Consider the following 18169-nt stretch of genomic DNA (forward strand, 5'->3'; position numbering starts at 1 on the left):
AAGCTTCGCCCTCGGCATTCATATAGGAGTTGATCGCGCAGAACATGTCAGGTGCGATCATACCAGCACTAATGCACCGGATCCCATCAGAACTCCGCAGTTAAGCGTGCTTGGGCGAGAGTAGTACTAGGATGGGTGACCTCCTGGGAAGTCCTCGTGTTGCACCTCTTTTTCCTCTTTCCTTTTTCCTATTTTAGCCATTTGGCGGTATCTGTGATTCTCAGCAGGATTGGCGGGAGTCTGGATTGGACAGATCCCGAAAAGTTATATGAAATAGACATATGATTTGCATAAATCCGAGTCCTGTGCTAAAAGTTATGTCCCTCCAGAGTTTACGACGCTAAATCCTCAGTTTTTCACCTCTTTCTACACCGATCGGCTCGGCCTTCCGCCCTCCCAGAATTGCGCGGTATTTATCGGTGAATTTGCGCAGGCGCATGGTTTGCCCTGATAACGGTAAATCCGTCTTGACTGTCTCGGTCGGTCCCGGTTGGAGCAAGCTTCGCCCTCGGCATTCATATAGGAGTTGATCGCGCAGAACATGTCAGGTGCGATCATACCAGCACTAATGCACCGGATCCCATCAGAACTCCGCAGTTAAGCGTGCTTGGGCGAGAGTAGTACTAGGATGGGTGACCTCCTGGGAAGTCCTCGTGTTGCACCTCTTTTTCCTCTTTCCTTTTTCCTATTTTAGCCATTTGGCGGTATCTGTGATTCTCAGCAGGATTGGCGGGAGTCTGGATTGGACAGATCCCGAAAAGTTATATGAAATAGACATATGATTTGCATAAATCCGAGTCCTGTGCTAAAAGTTATGTCCCTCCAGAGTTTACGACGCTAAATCCTCAGTTTTTCACCTCTTTCTACACCGATCGGCTCGGCCTTCCGCCCTCCCAGAATTGCGCGGTATTTATCGGTGAATTTGCGCAGGCGCATGGTTTGCCCTGATAACGGTAAATCCGTCTTGACTGTCTCGGTCGGTCCCGGTTGGAGCAAGCTTCGCCCTCGGCATTCATATAGGAGTTGATCGCGCAGAACATGTCAGGTGCGATCATACCAGCACTAATGCACCGGATCCCATCAGAACTCCGCAGTTAAGCGTGCTTGGGCGAGAGTAGTACTAGGATGGGTGACCTCCTGGGAAGTCCTCGTGTTGCACCTCTTTTTCCTCTTTCCTTTTTCCTATTTTAGCCATTTGGCGGTATCTGTGATTCTCAGCAGGATTGGCGGGAGTCTGGATTGGACAGATCCCGAAAAGTTATATGAAATAGACATATGATTTGCATAAATCCGAGTCCTGTGCTAAAAGTTATGTCCCTCCAGAGTTTACGACGCTAAATCCTCAGTTTTTCACCTCTTTCTACACCGATCGGCTCGGCCTTCCGCCCTCCCAGAATTGCGCGGTATTTATCGGTGAATTTGCGCAGGCGCATGGTTTGCCCTGATAACGGTAAATCCGTCTTGACTGTCTCGGTCGGTCCCGGTTGGAGCAAGCTTCGCCCTCGGCATTCATATAGGAGTTGATCGCGCAGAACATGTCAGGTGCGATCATACCAGCACTAATGCACCGGATCCCATCAGAACTCCGCAGTTAAGCGTGCTTGGGCGAGAGTAGTACTAGGATGGGTGACCTCCTGGGAAGTCCTCGTGTTGCACCTCTTTTTCCTCTTTCCTTTTTCCTATTTTAGCCATTTGGCGGTATCTGTGATTCTCAGCAGGATTGGCGGGAGTCTGGATTGGACAGATCCGAAAAGTTATATGAAATAGACATATGATTTGCATAAATCCGAGTCCTGTGCTAAAAGTTATGTCCCTCCAGAGTTTACGACGCTAAATCCTCAGTTTTTCACCTCTTTCTACACCGATCGGCTCGGCCTTCCGCCCTCCCAGAATTGCGCGGTATTTATCGGTGAATTTGCGCAGGCGCATGGTTTGCCCTGATAACGGTAAATCCGTCTTGACTGTCTCGGTCGGTCCCGGTTGGAGCAAGCTTCGCCCTCGGCATTCATATAGGAGTTGATCGCGCAGAACATGTCAGGTGCGATCATACCAGCACTAATGCACCGGATCCCATCAGAACTCCGCAGTTAAGCGTGCTTGGGCGAGAGTAGTACTAGGATGGGTGACCTCCTGGGAAGTCCTCGTGTTGCACCTCTTTTTCCTCTTTCCTTTTTCCTATTTTAGCCATTTGGCGGTATCTGTGATTCTCAGCAGGATTGGCGGGAGTCTGGATTGGACAGATCCCGAAAAGTTATATGAAATAGACATATGATTTGCATAAATCCGAGTCCTGTGCTAAAAGTTATGTCCCTCCAGAGTTTACGACGCTAAATCCTCAGTTTTTCACCTCTTTCTACACCGATCGGCTCGGCCTTCCGCCCTCCCAGAATTGCGCGGTATTTATCGGTGAATTTGCGCAGGCGCATGGTTTGCCCTGATAACGGTAAATCCGTCTTGACTGTCTCGGTCGGTCCCGGTTGGAGCAAGCTTCGCCCTCGGCATTCATATAGGAGTTGATCGCGCAGAACATGTCAGGTGCGATCATACCAGCACTAATGCACCGGATCCCATCAGAACTCCGCAGTTAAGCGTGCTTGGGCGAGAGTAGTACTAGGATGGGTGACCTCCTGGGAAGTCCTCGTGTTGCACCTCTTTTTCCTCTTTCCTTTTTCCTATTTTAGCCATTTGGCGGTATCTGTGATTCTCAGCAGGATTGGCGGGAGTCTGGATTGGACAGATCCGAAAAGTTATATGAAATAGACATATGATTTGCATAAATCCGAGTCCTGTGCTAAAAGTTATGTCCCTCCAGAGTTTACGACGCTAAATCCTCAGTTTTTCACCTCTTTCTACACCGATCGGCTCGGCCTTCCGCCCTCCCAGAATTGCGCGGTATTTATCGGTGAATTTGCGCAGGCGCATGGTTTGCCCTGATAACGGTAAATCCGTCTTGACTGTCTCGGTCGGTCCCGGTTGGAGCAAGCTTCGCCCTCGGCATTCATATAGGAGTTGATCGCGCAGAACATGTCAGGTGCGATCATACCAGCACTAATGCACCGGATCCCATCAGAACTCCGCAGTTAAGCGTGCTTGGGCGAGAGTAGTACTAGGATGGGTGACCTCCTGGGAAGTCCTCGTGTTGCACCTCTTTTTCCTCTTTCCTTTTTCCTATTTTAGCCATTTGGCGGTATCTGTGATTCTCAGCAGGATTGGCGGGAGTCTGGATTGGACAGATCTCGAAAAGTTATATGAAATAGACATATGATTTGCATAAATCCGAGTCCTGTGCTAAAAGTTATGTCCCTCCAGAGTTTACGACGCTAAATCCTCAGTTTTTCACCTCTTTCTACACCGATCGGCTCGGCCTTCCGCCCTCCCAGAATTGCGCGGTATTTATCGGTGAATTTGCGCAGGCGCATGGTTTGCCCTGATAACGGTAAATCCGTCTTGACTGTCTCGGTCGGTCCCGGTTGGAGCAAGCTTCGCCCTCGGCATTCATATAGGAGTTGATCGCGCAGAACATGTCAGGTGCGATCATACCAGCACTAATGCACCGGATCCCATCAGAACTCCGCAGTAAGCGTGCTTGGGCGAGAGTAGTACTAGGATGGGTGACCTCCTGGGAAGTCCTCGTGTTGCACCTCTTTTTCCTCTTTCCTTTTTCCTATTTTAGCCATTTGGCGGTATCTGTGATTCTCAGCAGGATTGGCGGGAGTCTGGATTGGACAGATCTCGAAAAGTTATATGAAATAGACATATGATTTGCATAAATCCGAGTCCTGTGCTAAAAGTTATGTCCCTCCAGAGTTTACGACGCTAAATCCTCAGTTTTTCACCTCTTTCTACACCGATCGGCTCGGCCTTCCGCCCTCCCAGAATTGCGCGGTATTTATCGGTGAATTTGCGCAGGCGCATGGTTTGCCCTGATAACGGTAAATCCGTCTTGACTGTCTCGGTCGGTCCCGGTTGGAGCAAGCTTCGCCCTCGGCATTCATATAGGAGTTGATCGCGCAGAACATGTCAGGTGCGATCATACCAGCACTAATGCACCGGATCCCATCAGAACTCCGCAGTTAAGCGTGCTTGGGCGAGAGTAGTACTAGGATGGGTGACCTCCTGGGAAGTCCTCGTGTTGCACCTCTTTTTCCTCTTTCCTTTTTCCTATTTTAGCCATTTGGCGGTATCTGTGATTCTCAGCAGGATTGGCGGGAGTCTGGATTGGACAGATCTCGAAAAGTTATATGAAATAGACATATGATTTGCATAAATCCGAGTCCTGTGCTAAAAGTTATGTCCCTCCAGAGTTTACGACGCTAAATCCTCAGTTTTTCACCTCTTTCTACACCGATCGGCTCGGCCTTCCGCCCTCCCAGAATTGCGCGGTATTTATCGGTGAATTTGCGCAGGCGCATGGTTTGCCCTGATAACGGTAAATCCGTCTTGACTGTCTCGGTCGGTCCCGGTTGGAGCAAGCTTCGCCCTCGGCATTCATATAGGAGTTGATCGCGCAGAACATGTCAGGTGCGATCATACCAGCACTAATGCACCGGATCCCATCAGAACTCCGCAGTTAAGCGTGCTTGGGCGAGAGTAGTACTAGGATGGGTGACCTCCTGGGAAGTCCTCGTGTTGCACCTCTTTTTCCTCTTTCCTTTTTCCTATTTTAGCCATTTGGCGGTATCTGTGATTCTCAGCAGGATTGGCGGGAGTCTGGATTGGACAGATCTCGAAAAGTTATATGAAATAGACATATGATTTGCATAAATCCGAGTCCTGTGCTAAAAGTTATGTCCCTCCAGAGTTTACGACGCTAAATCCTCAGTTTTTCACCTCTTTCTACACCGATCGGCTCGGCCTTCCGCCCTCCCAGAATTGCGCGGTATTTATCGGTGAATTTGCGCAGGCGCATGGTTTGCCCTGATAACGGTAAATCCGTCTTGACTGTCTCGGTCGGTCCCGGTTGGAGCAAGCTTCGCCCTCGGCATTCATATAGGAGTTGATCGCGCAGAACATGTCAGGTGCGATCATACCAGCACTAATGCACCGGATCCCATCAGAACTCCGCAGTTAAGCGTGCTTGGGCGAGAGTAGTACTAGGATGGGTGACCTCCTGGGAAGTCCTCGTGTTGCACCTCTTTTTCCTCTTTCCTTTTTCCTATTTTAGCCATTTGGCGGTATCTGTGATTCTCAGCAGGATTGGCGGGAGTCTGGATTGGACAGATCCGAAAAGTTATATGAAATAGACATATGATTTGCATAAATCCGAGTCCTGTGCTAAAAGTTATGTCCCTCCAGAGTTTACGACGCTAAATCCTCAGTTTTTCACCTCTTTCTACACCGATCGGCTCGGCCTTCCGCCCTCCCAGAATTGCGCGGTATTTATCGGTGAATTTGCGCAGGCGCATGGTTTGCCCTGATAACGGTAAATCCGTCTTGACTGTCTCGGTCGGTCCCGGTTGGAGCAAGCTTCGCCCTCGGCATTCATATAGGAGTTGATCGCGCAGAACATGTCAGGTGCGATCATACCAGCACTAATGCACCGGATCCCATCAGAACTCCGCAGTTAAGCGTGCTTGGGCGAGAGTAGTACTAGGATGGGTGACCTCCTGGGAAGTCCTCGTGTTGCACCTCTTTTTCCTCTTTCCTTTTTCCTATTTTAGCCATTTGGCGGTATCTGTGATTCTCAGCAGGATTGGCGGGAGTCTGGATTGGACAGATCTCGAAAAGTTATATGAAATAGACATATGATTTGCATAAATCCGAGTCCTGTGCTAAAAGTTATGTCCCTCCAGAGTTTACGACGCTAAATCCTCAGTTTTTCACCTCTTTCTACACCGATCGGCTCGGCCTTCCGCCCTCCCAGAATTGCGCGGTATTTATCGGTGAATTTGCGCAGGCGCATGGTTTGCCCTGATAACGGTAAATCCGTCTTGACTGTCTCGGTCGGTCCCGGTTGGAGCAAGCTTCGCCCTCGGCATTCATATAGGAGTTGATCGCGCAGAACATGTCAGGTGCGATCATACCAGCACTAATGCACCGGATCCCATCAGAACTCCGCAGTAAGCGTGCTTGGGCGAGAGTAGTACTAGGATGGGTGACCTCCTGGGAAGTCCTCGTGTTGCACCTCTTTTTCCTCTTTCCTTTTTCCTATTTTAGCCATTTGGCGGTATCTGTGATTCTCAGCAGGATTGGCGGGAGTCTGGATTGGACAGATCTCGAAAAGTTATATGAAATAGACATATGATTTGCATAAATCCGAGTCCTGTGCTAAAAGTTATGTCCCTCCAGAGTTTACGACGCTAAATCCTCAGTTTTTCACCTCTTTCTACACCGATCGGCTCGGCCTTCCGCCCTCCCAGAATTGCGCGGTATTTATCGGTGAATTTGCGCAGGCGCATGGTTTGCCCTGATAACGGTAAATCCGTCTTGACTGTCTCGGTCGGTCCCGGTTGGAGCAAGCTTCGCCCTCGGCATTCATATAGGAGTTGATCGCGCAGAACATGTCAGGTGCGATCATACCAGCACTAATGCACCGGATCCCATCAGAACTCCGCAGTTAAGCGTGCTTGGGCGAGAGTAGTACTAGGATGGGTGACCTCCTGGGAAGTCCTCGTGTTGCACCTCTTTTTCCTCTTTCCTTTTTCCTATTTTAGCCATTTGGCGGTATCTGTGATTCTCAGCAGGATTGGCGGGAGTCTGGATTGGACAGATCTCGAAAAGTTATATGAAATAGACATATGATTTGCATAAATCCGAGTCCTGTGCTAAAAGTTATGTCCCTCCAGAGTTTACGACGCTAAATCCTCAGTTTTTCACCTCTTTCTACACCGATCGGCTCGGCCTTCCGCCCTCCCAGAATTGCGCGGTATTTATCGGTGAATTTGCGCAGGCGCATGGTTTGCCCTGATAACGGTAAATCCGTCTTGACTGTCTCGGTCGGTCCCGGTTGGAGCAAGCTTCGCCCTCGGCATTCATATAGGAGTTGATCGCGCAGAACATGTCAGGTGCGATCATACCAGCACTAATGCACCGGATCCCATCAGAACTCCGCAGTAAGCGTGCTTGGGCGAGAGTAGTACTAGGATGGGTGACCTCCTGGGAAGTCCTCGTGTTGCACCTCTTTTTCCTCTTTCCTTTTTCCTATTTTAGCCATTTGGCGGTATCTGTGATTCTCAGCAGGATTGGCGGGAGTCTGGATTGGACAGATCTCGAAAAGTTATATGAAATAGACATATGATTTGCATAAATCCGAGTCCTGTGCTAAAAGTTATGTCCCTCCAGAGTTTACGACGCTAAATCCTCAGTTTTTCACCTCTTTCTACACCGATCGGCTCGGCCTTCCGCCCTCCCAGAATTGCGCGGTATTTATCGGTGAATTTGCGCAGGCGCATGGTTTGCCCTGATAACGGTAAATCCGTCTGACTGTCTCGGTCGGTCCCGGTTGGAGCAAGCTTCGCCCTCGGCATTCATATAGGAGTTGATCGCGCAGAACATGTCAGGTGCGATCATACCAGCACTAATGCACCGGATCCCATCAGAACTCCGCAGTAAGCGTGCTTGGGCGAGAGTAGTACTAGGATGGGTGACCTCCTGGGAAGTCCTCGTGTTGCACCTCTTTTTCCTCTTTCCTTTTTCCTATTTTAGCCATTTGGCGGTATCTGTGATTCTCAGCAGGATTGGCGGGAGTCTGGATTGGACAGATCCCGAAAAGTTATATGAAATAGACATATGATTTGCATAAATCCGAGTCCTGTGCTAAAAGTTATGTCCCTCCAGAGTTTACGACGCTAAATCCTCAGTTTTTCACCTCTTTCTACACCGATCGGCTCGGCCTTCCGCCCTCCCAGAATTGCGCGGTATTTATCGGTGAATTTGCGCAGGCGCATGGTTTGCCCTGATAACGGTAAATCCGTCTTGACTGTCTCGGTCGGTCCCGGTTGGAGCAAGCTTCGCCCTCGGCATTCATATAGGAGTTGATCGCGCAGAACATGTCAGGTGCGATCATACCAGCACTAATGCACCGGATCCCATCAGAACTCCGCAGTTAAGCGTGCTTGGGCGAGAGTAGTACTAGGATGGGTGACCTCCTGGGAAGTCCTCGTGTTGCACCTCTTTTTCCTCTTTCCTTTTTCCTATTTTAGCCATTTGGCGGTATCTGTGATTCTCAGCAGGATTGGCGGGAGTCTGGATTGGACAGATCTCGAAAAGTTATATGAAATAGACATATGATTTGCATAAATCCGAGTCCTGTGCTAAAAGTTATGTCCCTCCAGAGTTTACGACGCTAAATCCTCAGTTTTTCACCTCTTTCTACACCGATCGGCTCGGCCTTCCGCCCTCCCAGAATTGCGCGGTATTTATCGGTGAATTTGCGCAGGCGCATGGTTTGCCCTGATAACGGTAAATCCGTCTTGACTGTCTCGGTCGGTCCCGGTTGGAGCAAGCTTCGCCCTCGGCATTCATATAGGAGTTGATCGCGCAGAACATGTCAGGTGCGATCATACCAGCACTAATGCACCGGATCCCATCAGAACTCCGCAGTTAAGCGTGCTTGGGCGAGAGTAGTACTAGGATGGGTGACCTCCTGGGAAGTCCTCGTGTTGCACCTCTTTTTCCTCTTTCCTTTTTCCTATTTTAGCCATTTGGCGGTATCTGTGATTCTCAGCAGGATTGGCGGGAGTCTGGATTGGACAGATCTCGAAAAGTTATATGAAATAGACATATGATTTGCATAAATCCGAGTCCTGTGCTAAAAGTTATGTCCCTCCAGAGTTTACGACGCTAAATCCTCAGTTTTTCACCTCTTTCTACACCGATCGGCTCGGCCTTCCGCCCTCCCAGAATTGCGCGGTATTTATCGGTGAATTTGCGCAGGCGCATGGTTTGCCCTGATAACGGTAAATCCGTCTTGACTGTCTCGGTCGGTCCCGGTTGGAGCAAGCTTCGCCCTCGGCATTCATATAGGAGTTGATCGCGCAGAACATGTCAGGTGCGATCATACCAGCACTAATGCACCGGATCCCATCAGAACTCCGCAGTTAAGCGTGCTTGGGCGAGAGTAGTACTAGGATGGGTGACCTCCTGGGAAGTCCTCGTGTTGCACCTCTTTTTCCTCTTTCCTTTTTCCTATTTTAGCCATTTGGCGGTATCTGTGATTCTCAGCAGGATTGGCGGGAGTCTGGATTGGACAGATCTCGAAAAGTTATATGAAATAGACATATGATTTGCATAAATCCGAGTCCTGTGCTAAAAGTTATGTCCCTCCAGAGTTTACGACGCTAAATCCTCAGTTTTTCACCTCTTTCTACACCGATCGGCTCGGCCTTCCGCCCTCCCAGAATTGCGCGGTATTTATCGGTGAATTTGCGCAGGCGCATGGTTTGCCCTGATAACGGTAAATCCGTCTTGACTGTCTCGGTCGGTCCCGGTTGGAGCAAGCTTCGCCCTCGGCATTCATATAGGAGTTGATCGCGCAGAACATGTCAGGTGCGATCATACCAGCACTAATGCACCGGATCCCATCAGAACTCCGCAGTTAAGCGTGCTTGGGCGAGAGTAGTACTAGGATGGGTGACCTCCTGGGAAGTCCTCGTGTTGCACCTCTTTTTCCTCTTTCCTTTTTCCTATTTTAGCCATTTGGCGGTATCTGTGATTCTCAGCAGGATTGGCGGGAGTCTGGATTGGACAGATCTCGAAAAGTTATATGAAATAGACATATGATTTGCATAAATCCGAGTCCTGTGCTAAAAGTTATGTCCCTCCAGAGTTTACGACGCTAAATCCTCAGTTTTTCACCTCTTTCTACACCGATCGGCTCGGCCTTCCGCCCTCCCAGAATTGCGCGGTATTTATCGGTGAATTTGCGCAGGCGCATGGTTTGCCCTGATAACGGTAAATCCGTCTTGACTGTCTCGGTCGGTCCCGGTTGGAGCAAGCTTCGCCCTCGGCATTCATATAGGAGTTGATCGCGCAGAACATGTCAGGTGCGATCATACCAGCACTAATGCACCGGATCCCATCAGAACTCCGCAGTTAAGCGTGCTTGGGCGAGAGTAGTACTAGGATGGGTGACCTCCTGGGAAGTCCTCGTGTTGCACCTCTTTTTCCTCTTTCCTTTTTCCTATTTTAGCCATTTGGCGGTATCTGTGATTCTCAGCAGGATTGGCGGGAGTCTGGATTGGACAGATCTCGAAAAGTTATATGAAATAGACATATGATTTGCATAAATCCGAGTCCTGTGCTAAAAGTTATGTCCCTCCAGAGTTTACGACGCTAAATCCTCAGTTTTTCACCTCTTTCTACACCGATCGGCTCGGCCTTCCGCCCTCCCAGAATTGCGCGGTATTTATCGGTGAATTTGCGCAGGCGCATGGTTTGCCCTGATAACGGTAAATCCGTCTTGACTGTCTCGGTCGGTCCCGGTTGGAGCAAGCTTCGCCCTCGGCATTCATATAGGAGTTGATCGCGCAGAACATGTCAGGTGCGATCATACCAGCACTAATGCACCGGATCCCATCAGAACTCCGCAGTTAAGCGTGCTTGGGCGAGAGTAGTACTAGGATGGGTGACCTCCTGGGAAGTCCTCGTGTTGCACCTCTTTTTCCTCTTTCCTTTTTCCTATTTTAGCCATTTGGCGGTATCTGTGATTCTCAGCAGGATTGGCGGGAGTCTGGATTGGACAGATCTCGAAAAGTTATATGAAATAGACATATGATTTGCATAAATCCGAGTCCTGTGCTAAAAGTTATGTCCCTCCAGAGTTTACGACGCTAAATCCTCAGTTTTTCACCTCTTTCTACACCGATCGGCTCGGCCTTCCGCCCTCCCAGAATTGCGCGGTATTTATCGGTGAATTTGCGCAGGCGCATGGTTTGCCCTGATAACGGTAAATCCGTCTTGACTGTCTCGGTCGGTCCCGGTTGGAGCAAGCTTCGCCCTCGGCATTCATATAGGAGTTGATCGCGCAGAACATGTCAGGTGCGATCATACCAGCACTAATGCACCGGATCCCATCAGAACTCCGCAGTTAAGCGTGCTTGGGCGAGAGTAGTACTAGGATGGGTGACCTCCTGGGAAGTCCTCGTGTTGCACCTCTTTTTCCTCTTTCCTTTTTCCTATTTTAGCCATTTGGCGGTATCTGTGATTCTCAGCAGGATTGGCGGGAGTCTGGATTGGACAGATCTCGAAAAGTTATATGAAATAGACATATGATTTGCATAAATCCGAGTCCTGTGCTAAAAGTTATGTCCCTCCAGAGTTTACGACGCTAAATCCTCAGTTTTTCACCTCTTTCTACACCGATCGGCTCGGCCTTCCGCCCTCCCAGAATTGCGCGGTATTTATCGGTGAATTTGCGCAGGCGCATGGTTTGCCCTGATAACGGTAAATCCGTCTTGACTGTCTCGGTCGGTCCCGGTTGGAGCAAGCTTCGCCCTCGGCATTCATATAGGAGTTGATCGCGCAGAACATGTCAGGTGCGATCATACCAGCACTAATGCACCGGATCCCATCAGAACTCCGCAGTAAGCGTGCTTGGGCGAGAGTAGTACTAGGATGGGTGACCTCCTGGGAAGTCCTCGTGTTGCACCTCTTTTTCCTCTTTCCTTTTTCCTATTTTAGCCATTTGGCGGTATCTGTGATTCTCAGCAGGATTGGCGGGAGTCTGGATTGGACAGATCTCGAAAAGTTATATGAAATAGACATATGATTTGCATAAATCCGAGTCCTGTGCTAAAAGTTATGTCCCTCCAGAGTTTACGACGCTAAATCCTCAGTTTTTCACCTCTTTCTACACCGATCGGCTCGGCCTTCCGCCCTCCCAGAATTGCGCGGTATTTATCGGTGAATTTGCGCAGGCGCATGGTTTGCCCTGATAACGGTAAATCCGTCTTGACTGTCTCGGTCGGTCCCGGTTGGAGCAAGCTTCGCCCTCGGCATTCATATAGGAGTTGATCGCGCAGAACATGTCAGGTGCGATCATACCAGCACTAATGCACCGGATCCCATCAGAACTCCGCAGCTAAGCGTGCTTGGGCGAGAGTAGTACTAGGATGGGTGACCTCCTGGGAAGTCCTCGTGTTGCACCTCTTTTTCCCCTTTCCTTTTTCCTATTTTAGCCATTTGGCGGTATCTGTGATTCTCAGCAGGATTGGCGGGAGTCTGGATTGGACAGATCTCGAAAAGTTATATGAAATAGACATATGATTTGCATAAATCCGAGTCCTGTGCTAAAAGTTATGTCCCTCCAGAGTTTACGACGCTAAATCCTCAGTTTTTCACCTCTTTCTACACCGATCGGCTCGGCCTTCCGCCCTCCCAGAATTGCGCGGTATTTATCGGTGAATTTGCGCAGGCGCATGGTTTGCCCTGATAACGGTAAATCCGTCTTGACTGTCTCGGTCGGTCCCGGTTGGAGCAAGCTTCGCCCTCGGCATTCATATAGGAGTTGATCGCGCAAACATGTCAGGTGCGATCATACCAGCACTAATGCACCGGATCCCATCAGAACTCCGCAGTTAAGCGTGCTTGGGCGAGAGTAGTACTAGGATGGGTGACCTCCTGGGAAGTCCTCGTGTTGCACCTCTTTTTCCTCTTTCCTTTTTCCTATTTTAGCCATTTGGCGGTATCTGTGATTCTTAGCAGGATTGGCGGGAGTTTGGATTGGACAGATCTCGAAAAGTTATATGAAATAGACATATGATTTGCATAAATCCGAGTCCTGTGCTAAAAGTTATGTCCCTCCAGAGTTTACGACACTAAATCCTCAGTTTTTCACCTCTTTCTACACCAATCGGCTCGGCCTTCCGCCCTCCCAGAATTGCGCGGTATTTATCGGTGAATTTGCGCAGGCGCATGGTTTGCCCTGATAACGGTAAATCCGTCTTGACTGTCTCAGTCGGTCCCGGTTGGAGCAAGCTTCGCCCTCGGCATTCATATAGGAGTTGATCGCGCAAAACATGTCAGGTGCGATCATACCAGCACGAATGCACCGGATCCCATCAGAACTCCGCAGTTAAGCGTGCTCGAGCGAGAGTAGTACTAGGATGGGTGACCTCCTGGAAAGTCCTCGTGTTGCACCTCTTTTTCCTCTTTCCTTTTTCCTATTTTAGCCATTTGGCGGTATCTGTGATTCTTAGCAGGATTGGCGGGAGTTTGGATTGGACAGATCTCGAAAAGTTATATGAAATAGACATATGATTTGCATAAATCCGAGTCCTGTGCTAAAAGTTATGTCCCTCCAGAGTTTACGACGCTAAATGCTCAGTTTTTCACCTCTTTCTACACCGATCGGCTCGGCCTTCCGCCCTCCCAGAATTACGCGGTATTTATCGGTGAATTTGCGCAGGCGCATGGTTTGCCCTGATAACGGTAAATCCGTCTTGACTGTCTCGGTCGGTCCCGGTTGGAGCAAGCTTCGCCCTCGGCATTCATATAGAAGTTGATCGCGCAGAACATGTCAGGTGCGATCATACCAGCACTAATGCACCGGATCCCATCAGAACTCCGCAGTGAAGCGTGCTTGGGCGAGAGTAGTACTAGGATGGGTGACCTCCTGGGAAGTCCTCGTGTTGCACCTCTTCCCTTTTTCCTATTTTAGCCATTTGGCGGTATCTGTGATTCTTAGCAGGATTGGCGGGAGTTTGGATTGGACAGATCTGGAAAAGTTATATGAAATAGACATATGATTTGCATAAATCCGAGTCCTGTGCTAAAAGTTATGTCCCTCCAGAGTTTACGACGCTAAATCCTCAGTTTTTCACCTCTTTCTACACCGATCGGCTCGGCCTTCCGCCCTCCCAGAATTGCGCGGTATTTATCGGTGAATTTGCGCAGGCGCATGGTTTGCCCTGATAACGGTAAATCCGTCTTGACTGTCTCGGTCGGTCCTGGTTGGAGCAAGCTTCGCCCTCGGCATTCATATAGGAGTTGATCGCGCAAAACATGTCAGGTGCGATCATACCAGCACTAATGCACCGGATCCCATCAGAACTCCATAGTTAAGCGTGCTTGGGCGAGAGTAGTACTAGGATGGGTGACCTCCTGGAAAGTCCTCGTGTTGCACCTCTTTTTCCTCTTTCCTTTTTCCTATTTTAGCCATTTGGCGGTATCTGTGATTCTTAGCAGGATTGGCGGGAGTTTGGATTGGACAGATCTCGAAAAGTTATATGAAATAGACATATGATTTGCATAAATCCGAGTCCTGTGCTAAAAGTTATGTCCCTCCAGAGTTTACGACGCTAAATGCTCAGTTTTTCACCTCTTTCTACACCGATCGGCTCGGCCTTCCGCCCTCCCAGAATTGCGCGGTATTTATCGGTGAATTTGCGCAGGCGCATGGTTTGCCCTGATAACGGTAAATCCGTCTTGACTGTCTCGGTCGGTCCCGGTTAGAGCAAGTTTCGCCCTCGGCATTCATATAGGAGTTGATCGCGCAAAACATATCAGGTGCGATCATACCAGCACTAATGCACCGGATCCCATCAGAACTCCACAGTTAAGCGTGCTTGGGCGAGAGTAGTACTAGGATGGGTGACCTCCTGGGAAGTCCTCGTGTTGCACCTCTTTTTCCTCTTTCCTTTTTCCTATTTTAGCCATTTGGCGGTATCTGTGATTCTCAGCAGGATTGGCGGGAGTCTGGATTGGACAGATCTCGAAAAGTTATATGAAATAGACATATGATTTGCATAAATCCGAGTCCTGTGCTAAAAGTTATGTCCCTCCAGAGTTTACGACGCTAAATCCTCAGTTTTTCACCTCTTTCTACACCGATCGGCTCGGCCTTCCGCCCTCCCAGAATTGCGCGGTATTTATCGGTGAATTTGCGCAGGCGCATGGTTTGCCCTGATAACGGTAAATCCGTCTTGACTGTCTCGGTCGGTCCCGGTTGGAGCAAGCTTCGCCCTCGGCATTCATATAGGAGTTGATCGCGCAGAACATGTCAGGTGCGATCATACCAGCACTAATGCACCGGATCCCATCAGAACTCCGCAGCTAAGCGTGCTTGGGCGAGAGTAGTACTAGGATGGGTGACCTCCTGGGAAGTCCTCGTGTTGCACCTCTTTTTCCTCTTTCCTTTTTCCTATTTTAGCCATTTGGCGGTATCTGTGATTCTTAGCAGGATTGGCGGGAGTTTGAATTGGACAGATCTCGAAAAGTTATATGAAATAGACATATGATTTGCATAAATCCGAGTCCTGTGCTAAAAGTTATGTCCCTCCAGAGTTTACGACGCTAAATCCTCAGTTTTTCACCTCTTTCTACACCGATCGGCTCGGCCTTCCGCCCTCCCAGAATTGCGCGGTATTTATCGGTGAATTTGCGCAGGCGCATGGTTTGCCCTGATAACGGTAAATCCGTCTTGACTGTCTCGGTCGGTCCTGGTTGGAGCAAGCTTCGCCCTCGGCATTCATATAGGAGTTGATCGCGCAAAACATGTCAGGTGCGATCATACCAGCACTAATGCACCGGATCCCATCAGAACTCCATAGTTAAGCGTGCTTGGGCGAGAGTAGTACTAGGATGGGTGACCTTCTGGGAAGTCCTCGTGTTGCACCTCTTTTTCCTCTTTCCTTTTTCCTATTTTAGCCATTTGGCGGTATCTGTGATTCTTAGCAGGATTGGCGGGAGTTTGGATTGGACAGATCTCGAAAAGTTATATGAAATAGACATATGATTTGCATAAATCCGAGTCCTGTGCTAAAAGTTATGTCCCTCCAGAGTTTACGACGCTAAATCCTCAGTTTTTCACCTCTTTCTACACCGATCGGCTCGGCCTTCCGCCCTCCCAGAATTGCGCGGTATTTATCGGTGAATTTGCGCAGGCGCATGGTTTGCCCTGATAACGGTAAATCCGTCTTGACTGTCTCGGTCGGTCCCGGTTGGAGCAAGCTTCGCCCTCGGCATTCATATAGGAGTTGATCGCGCAAAACATATCAGGTGCGATCATACCAGCACTAATGCACCGGATCCCATCAGAACTCCACAGTCAAGCATGCTTGGGCGAGAGTAGTACTAGGATGGGTGACCTCCTGGGAAGTCCTCGTGTTGCACCTCTTTTTCCTCTTTCCTTTTTCCTATTTTAGCCATTTGGCGGTATCTGTGATTCTTAGCGGGATTGGCAGGAGTTTGTATTGGACAGATCTCGAAAAGTTATATGAAATAGACATATGATTTGCATAAATCCGAGTCCTGTGCTAAAAGTTATGTCCCTCCAGAGTTTACGACGCTAAATCCTCAGTTTTTCACCTCTTTCTACACCGATCGGCTCGGCTTTCCGCCCTCCCAGAATTGCGCGGTATTTATCGGTGAATTTGCGCAGGCGCATGGTTTGCCCTGATAACGGTAAATCCGTCTTGACTGTCTCGGTCGGTCCCGGTTGGAGCAAGCTTCGCCCTCGGCATTCATATAGGAGTTGATCGCGCAGAACATGTCAGGTGCGATCATACCAGCACTAATGCACCGGATCCCATCAGAACTCCGCAGCTAAGCGTGCTTGGGCGAGAGTAGTACTAGGATGGGTGACCTCCTGGGAAGTCCTCGTGTTGCACCTCTTTTTCCTCTTTCCTTTTTCCTATTTTAGCCATTTGGCGGTATCTGTGATTCTTAGCAGGATTGGCGGGAGTTTGGATTGGACAGATCTCGAAAAGTTATATGAAATAGACATATGATTTGCATAAATCCGAGTCCTGTGCTAAAAGTTATGTCCCTCCAGAGTTTACGACGCTAAATCCTCAGTTTTTCACCTCTTTCTACACCGATCGGCTCGGCCTTCCGCCCTCCCAGAATTGCGCGGTATTTATCGGTGAATTTGCGCAGGCGCATGGTTTGCCCTGATAACGGTAAATCCGTCTTGACTGTCTCGGTCGGTCCCGGTTGGAGCAAGCTTCGCCCTCGGCATTCATATAGTAGTTGATCGCGCAGAACATGTCAGGTGCGATCATACCAGCACTAATGCACCGGATCCCATCAGAACTCCGCAGTTAAGCGTGCTTGGGCGAGAGTAGTACTAGGATGGGTGACCTCTTGGGAAGTCCTCGTGTTGCACCTCTTTTTCCTCTTTCCTTTTTCCTATTTTAGCCATTTGGCGGTATCTGTGATTCTTAGCAGGATTGGCGGGAGTCTGGATTGGACAGATCTCGAAAAGTTATATGAAATAGACATATGATTTGCATAAATCCGAGTCCTGTGCTAAATGTTATGTCCCTCCAGAGTTTACGACGCTAAATCCTCAGTTTTTCACCTCTTTCTACACCAATCGGCTCGGCCTTCCGCCCTCCCAGAATTGCGCGGTATTTATCGGTGAATTTGCGCAGGCGCATGGTTTGCCCTGATAACGGTAAATCCGTCTTGACTGTCTCAGTCGGTCCCGGTTGGAGCAAGCTTCGCCCTCGGCATTCATATAGGAGTTGATCGCGCAAAACATGTCAGGTGCGATCATACCAGCACTAATGCACCGGATCCCATCAGAACTCCGCAGTTAAGCGTGCTCGAGCGAGAGTAATACTAGGATGGGTGACCTCCTGGAAAGTCCTCGTGTTGCACCTCTTTTTCCTCTTTCCTTTTTCCTATTTTAGCCATTTGGCGGTATCTGTGATTCTTAGCAGGATTGGCGGGAGTTTGGATTGGACAGATCTCGAAAAGTTATATGAAATAGACATATGATTTGCATAAATCCGAGTCCTGTGCTAAAAGTTATGTCCCTCCAGAGTTTACGACGCTAAATCCTCAGTTTTTCACCTCTTTCTACACCGATCGGCTTGGCCTTCCGCCCTCCCAGAATTACGCGGTATTTATCGGTGAATTTGCGCAGGCGCATGGTTTGCCCTGATAACGGTAAATCCGTCTTGACTGTCTCGGTCGGTCCCGGTTGGAGCAAGCTTCGCCCTCGGCATTCATATAGGAGTTGATCGCGCAGAACATGTCAGGTGCGATCATACCAGCACTAATGCACCGGATCCCATCAGAACTCCGCAGTGAAGCGTGCTTGGGCGAGAGTAGTACTAGGATGGGTGACCTCCTGGGAAGTCCTCGTGTTGCACCTCTTTTTCCTCTTCCCTTTTTCCTATTTTAGCCATTTGGCGGTATCTGTGATTCTTAGCAGGATTGGCGGGAGTTTGGATTGGACAGATCTCGAAAAGTTATATGAAATAGACATATGATTTGCATAAAT

The 18169-nt window shown here is 49.2% G+C and overlaps 37 non-coding genes across 37 annotated transcripts; all 37 read left to right on the forward strand.

Annotated features, from left to right (window-relative positions):
- The first annotated feature begins 49 nt into the window (after window positions 1-49).
- On the forward strand, window positions 50-168 carry LOC113860175. The gene has a single exon (XR_003503687.1). It is a non-coding gene; the product is annotated as a 5S ribosomal RNA (ribosomal RNA).
- A 378-nt stretch (window positions 169-546) lies between these two features.
- LOC113860178 lies at window positions 547-665 on the forward strand. The gene has a single exon (XR_003503688.1). It is a non-coding gene; the product is annotated as a 5S ribosomal RNA (ribosomal RNA).
- A 378-nt stretch (window positions 666-1043) lies between these two features.
- Window positions 1044-1162, forward strand: LOC113860182. The gene has a single exon (XR_003503689.1). It is a non-coding gene; the product is annotated as a 5S ribosomal RNA (ribosomal RNA).
- Window positions 1163-1540: 378 nt separating this feature from the next.
- On the forward strand, window positions 1541-1659 carry LOC113860186. The gene has a single exon (XR_003503690.1). It is a non-coding gene; the product is annotated as a 5S ribosomal RNA (ribosomal RNA).
- Window positions 1660-2036: 377 nt separating this feature from the next.
- Window positions 2037-2155, forward strand: LOC113860193. The gene has a single exon (XR_003503691.1). It is a non-coding gene; the product is annotated as a 5S ribosomal RNA (ribosomal RNA).
- A 378-nt stretch (window positions 2156-2533) lies between these two features.
- Window positions 2534-2652, forward strand: LOC113860197. Its single transcript, XR_003503693.1, has one exon. It is a non-coding gene; the product is annotated as a 5S ribosomal RNA (ribosomal RNA).
- A 377-nt stretch (window positions 2653-3029) lies between these two features.
- Window positions 3030-3148, forward strand: LOC113860201. Its single transcript, XR_003503694.1, has one exon. It is a non-coding gene; the product is annotated as a 5S ribosomal RNA (ribosomal RNA).
- Window positions 3149-3526: 378 nt separating this feature from the next.
- On the forward strand, window positions 3527-3644 carry LOC113860722. The gene has a single exon (XR_003504028.1). It is a non-coding gene; the product is annotated as a 5S ribosomal RNA (ribosomal RNA).
- A 378-nt stretch (window positions 3645-4022) lies between these two features.
- LOC113860206 lies at window positions 4023-4141 on the forward strand. Its single transcript, XR_003503697.1, has one exon. It is a non-coding gene; the product is annotated as a 5S ribosomal RNA (ribosomal RNA).
- Window positions 4142-4519: 378 nt separating this feature from the next.
- On the forward strand, window positions 4520-4638 carry LOC113860211. The gene has a single exon (XR_003503698.1). It is a non-coding gene; the product is annotated as a 5S ribosomal RNA (ribosomal RNA).
- Window positions 4639-5016: 378 nt separating this feature from the next.
- On the forward strand, window positions 5017-5135 carry LOC113860220. The gene has a single exon (XR_003503701.1). It is a non-coding gene; the product is annotated as a 5S ribosomal RNA (ribosomal RNA).
- Window positions 5136-5512: 377 nt separating this feature from the next.
- LOC113860225 lies at window positions 5513-5631 on the forward strand. Its single transcript, XR_003503702.1, has one exon. It is a non-coding gene; the product is annotated as a 5S ribosomal RNA (ribosomal RNA).
- Window positions 5632-6009: 378 nt separating this feature from the next.
- LOC113860729 lies at window positions 6010-6127 on the forward strand. Its single transcript, XR_003504029.1, has one exon. It is a non-coding gene; the product is annotated as a 5S ribosomal RNA (ribosomal RNA).
- Window positions 6128-6505: 378 nt separating this feature from the next.
- LOC113860230 lies at window positions 6506-6624 on the forward strand. The gene has a single exon (XR_003503703.1). It is a non-coding gene; the product is annotated as a 5S ribosomal RNA (ribosomal RNA).
- Window positions 6625-7002: 378 nt separating this feature from the next.
- On the forward strand, window positions 7003-7120 carry LOC113860735. Its single transcript, XR_003504031.1, has one exon. It is a non-coding gene; the product is annotated as a 5S ribosomal RNA (ribosomal RNA).
- Window positions 7121-7497: 377 nt separating this feature from the next.
- On the forward strand, window positions 7498-7615 carry LOC113860742. The gene has a single exon (XR_003504032.1). It is a non-coding gene; the product is annotated as a 5S ribosomal RNA (ribosomal RNA).
- Window positions 7616-7993: 378 nt separating this feature from the next.
- Window positions 7994-8112, forward strand: LOC113860235. Its single transcript, XR_003503707.1, has one exon. It is a non-coding gene; the product is annotated as a 5S ribosomal RNA (ribosomal RNA).
- A 378-nt stretch (window positions 8113-8490) lies between these two features.
- LOC113860241 lies at window positions 8491-8609 on the forward strand. The gene has a single exon (XR_003503708.1). It is a non-coding gene; the product is annotated as a 5S ribosomal RNA (ribosomal RNA).
- Window positions 8610-8987: 378 nt separating this feature from the next.
- LOC113860246 lies at window positions 8988-9106 on the forward strand. The gene has a single exon (XR_003503711.1). It is a non-coding gene; the product is annotated as a 5S ribosomal RNA (ribosomal RNA).
- A 378-nt stretch (window positions 9107-9484) lies between these two features.
- Window positions 9485-9603, forward strand: LOC113860251. Its single transcript, XR_003503713.1, has one exon. It is a non-coding gene; the product is annotated as a 5S ribosomal RNA (ribosomal RNA).
- A 378-nt stretch (window positions 9604-9981) lies between these two features.
- Window positions 9982-10100, forward strand: LOC113860253. Its single transcript, XR_003503714.1, has one exon. It is a non-coding gene; the product is annotated as a 5S ribosomal RNA (ribosomal RNA).
- Window positions 10101-10478: 378 nt separating this feature from the next.
- LOC113860255 lies at window positions 10479-10597 on the forward strand. Its single transcript, XR_003503715.1, has one exon. It is a non-coding gene; the product is annotated as a 5S ribosomal RNA (ribosomal RNA).
- Window positions 10598-10975: 378 nt separating this feature from the next.
- On the forward strand, window positions 10976-11094 carry LOC113860261. The gene has a single exon (XR_003503721.1). It is a non-coding gene; the product is annotated as a 5S ribosomal RNA (ribosomal RNA).
- Window positions 11095-11472: 378 nt separating this feature from the next.
- Window positions 11473-11590, forward strand: LOC113860748. The gene has a single exon (XR_003504037.1). It is a non-coding gene; the product is annotated as a 5S ribosomal RNA (ribosomal RNA).
- Window positions 11591-11968: 378 nt separating this feature from the next.
- Window positions 11969-12087, forward strand: LOC113860612. Its single transcript, XR_003503983.1, has one exon. It is a non-coding gene; the product is annotated as a 5S ribosomal RNA (ribosomal RNA).
- Window positions 12088-12464: 377 nt separating this feature from the next.
- LOC113860284 lies at window positions 12465-12583 on the forward strand. The gene has a single exon (XR_003503743.1). It is a non-coding gene; the product is annotated as a 5S ribosomal RNA (ribosomal RNA).
- A 378-nt stretch (window positions 12584-12961) lies between these two features.
- Window positions 12962-13080, forward strand: LOC113860703. The gene has a single exon (XR_003504024.1). It is a non-coding gene; the product is annotated as a 5S ribosomal RNA (ribosomal RNA).
- Window positions 13081-13458: 378 nt separating this feature from the next.
- On the forward strand, window positions 13459-13577 carry LOC113860638. Its single transcript, XR_003503990.1, has one exon. It is a non-coding gene; the product is annotated as a 5S ribosomal RNA (ribosomal RNA).
- A 369-nt stretch (window positions 13578-13946) lies between these two features.
- Window positions 13947-14065, forward strand: LOC113860697. The gene has a single exon (XR_003504022.1). It is a non-coding gene; the product is annotated as a 5S ribosomal RNA (ribosomal RNA).
- A 378-nt stretch (window positions 14066-14443) lies between these two features.
- On the forward strand, window positions 14444-14562 carry LOC113860657. The gene has a single exon (XR_003503999.1). It is a non-coding gene; the product is annotated as a 5S ribosomal RNA (ribosomal RNA).
- Window positions 14563-14940: 378 nt separating this feature from the next.
- LOC113860616 lies at window positions 14941-15059 on the forward strand. The gene has a single exon (XR_003503984.1). It is a non-coding gene; the product is annotated as a 5S ribosomal RNA (ribosomal RNA).
- A 378-nt stretch (window positions 15060-15437) lies between these two features.
- Window positions 15438-15556, forward strand: LOC113860673. Its single transcript, XR_003504006.1, has one exon. It is a non-coding gene; the product is annotated as a 5S ribosomal RNA (ribosomal RNA).
- A 378-nt stretch (window positions 15557-15934) lies between these two features.
- Window positions 15935-16053, forward strand: LOC113860772. Its single transcript, XR_003504042.1, has one exon. It is a non-coding gene; the product is annotated as a 5S ribosomal RNA (ribosomal RNA).
- Window positions 16054-16431: 378 nt separating this feature from the next.
- On the forward strand, window positions 16432-16550 carry LOC113860620. Its single transcript, XR_003503986.1, has one exon. It is a non-coding gene; the product is annotated as a 5S ribosomal RNA (ribosomal RNA).
- Window positions 16551-16928: 378 nt separating this feature from the next.
- Window positions 16929-17047, forward strand: LOC113860601. Its single transcript, XR_003503980.1, has one exon. It is a non-coding gene; the product is annotated as a 5S ribosomal RNA (ribosomal RNA).
- Window positions 17048-17425: 378 nt separating this feature from the next.
- On the forward strand, window positions 17426-17544 carry LOC113860798. The gene has a single exon (XR_003504047.1). It is a non-coding gene; the product is annotated as a 5S ribosomal RNA (ribosomal RNA).
- A 378-nt stretch (window positions 17545-17922) lies between these two features.
- Window positions 17923-18041, forward strand: LOC113860649. Its single transcript, XR_003503996.1, has one exon. It is a non-coding gene; the product is annotated as a 5S ribosomal RNA (ribosomal RNA).
- The last annotated feature ends 128 nt before the right edge of the window (window positions 18042-18169 follow it).

The sequence above is a fragment of the Abrus precatorius genome, unplaced genomic scaffold (assembly GCF_003935025.1).
Source record: "Abrus precatorius isolate BTA unplaced genomic scaffold, Abrus_2018 Scaffold1, whole genome shotgun sequence".
NCBI classification, from domain to species: Eukaryota; Viridiplantae; Streptophyta; class Magnoliopsida; order Fabales; family Fabaceae; genus Abrus; species Abrus precatorius.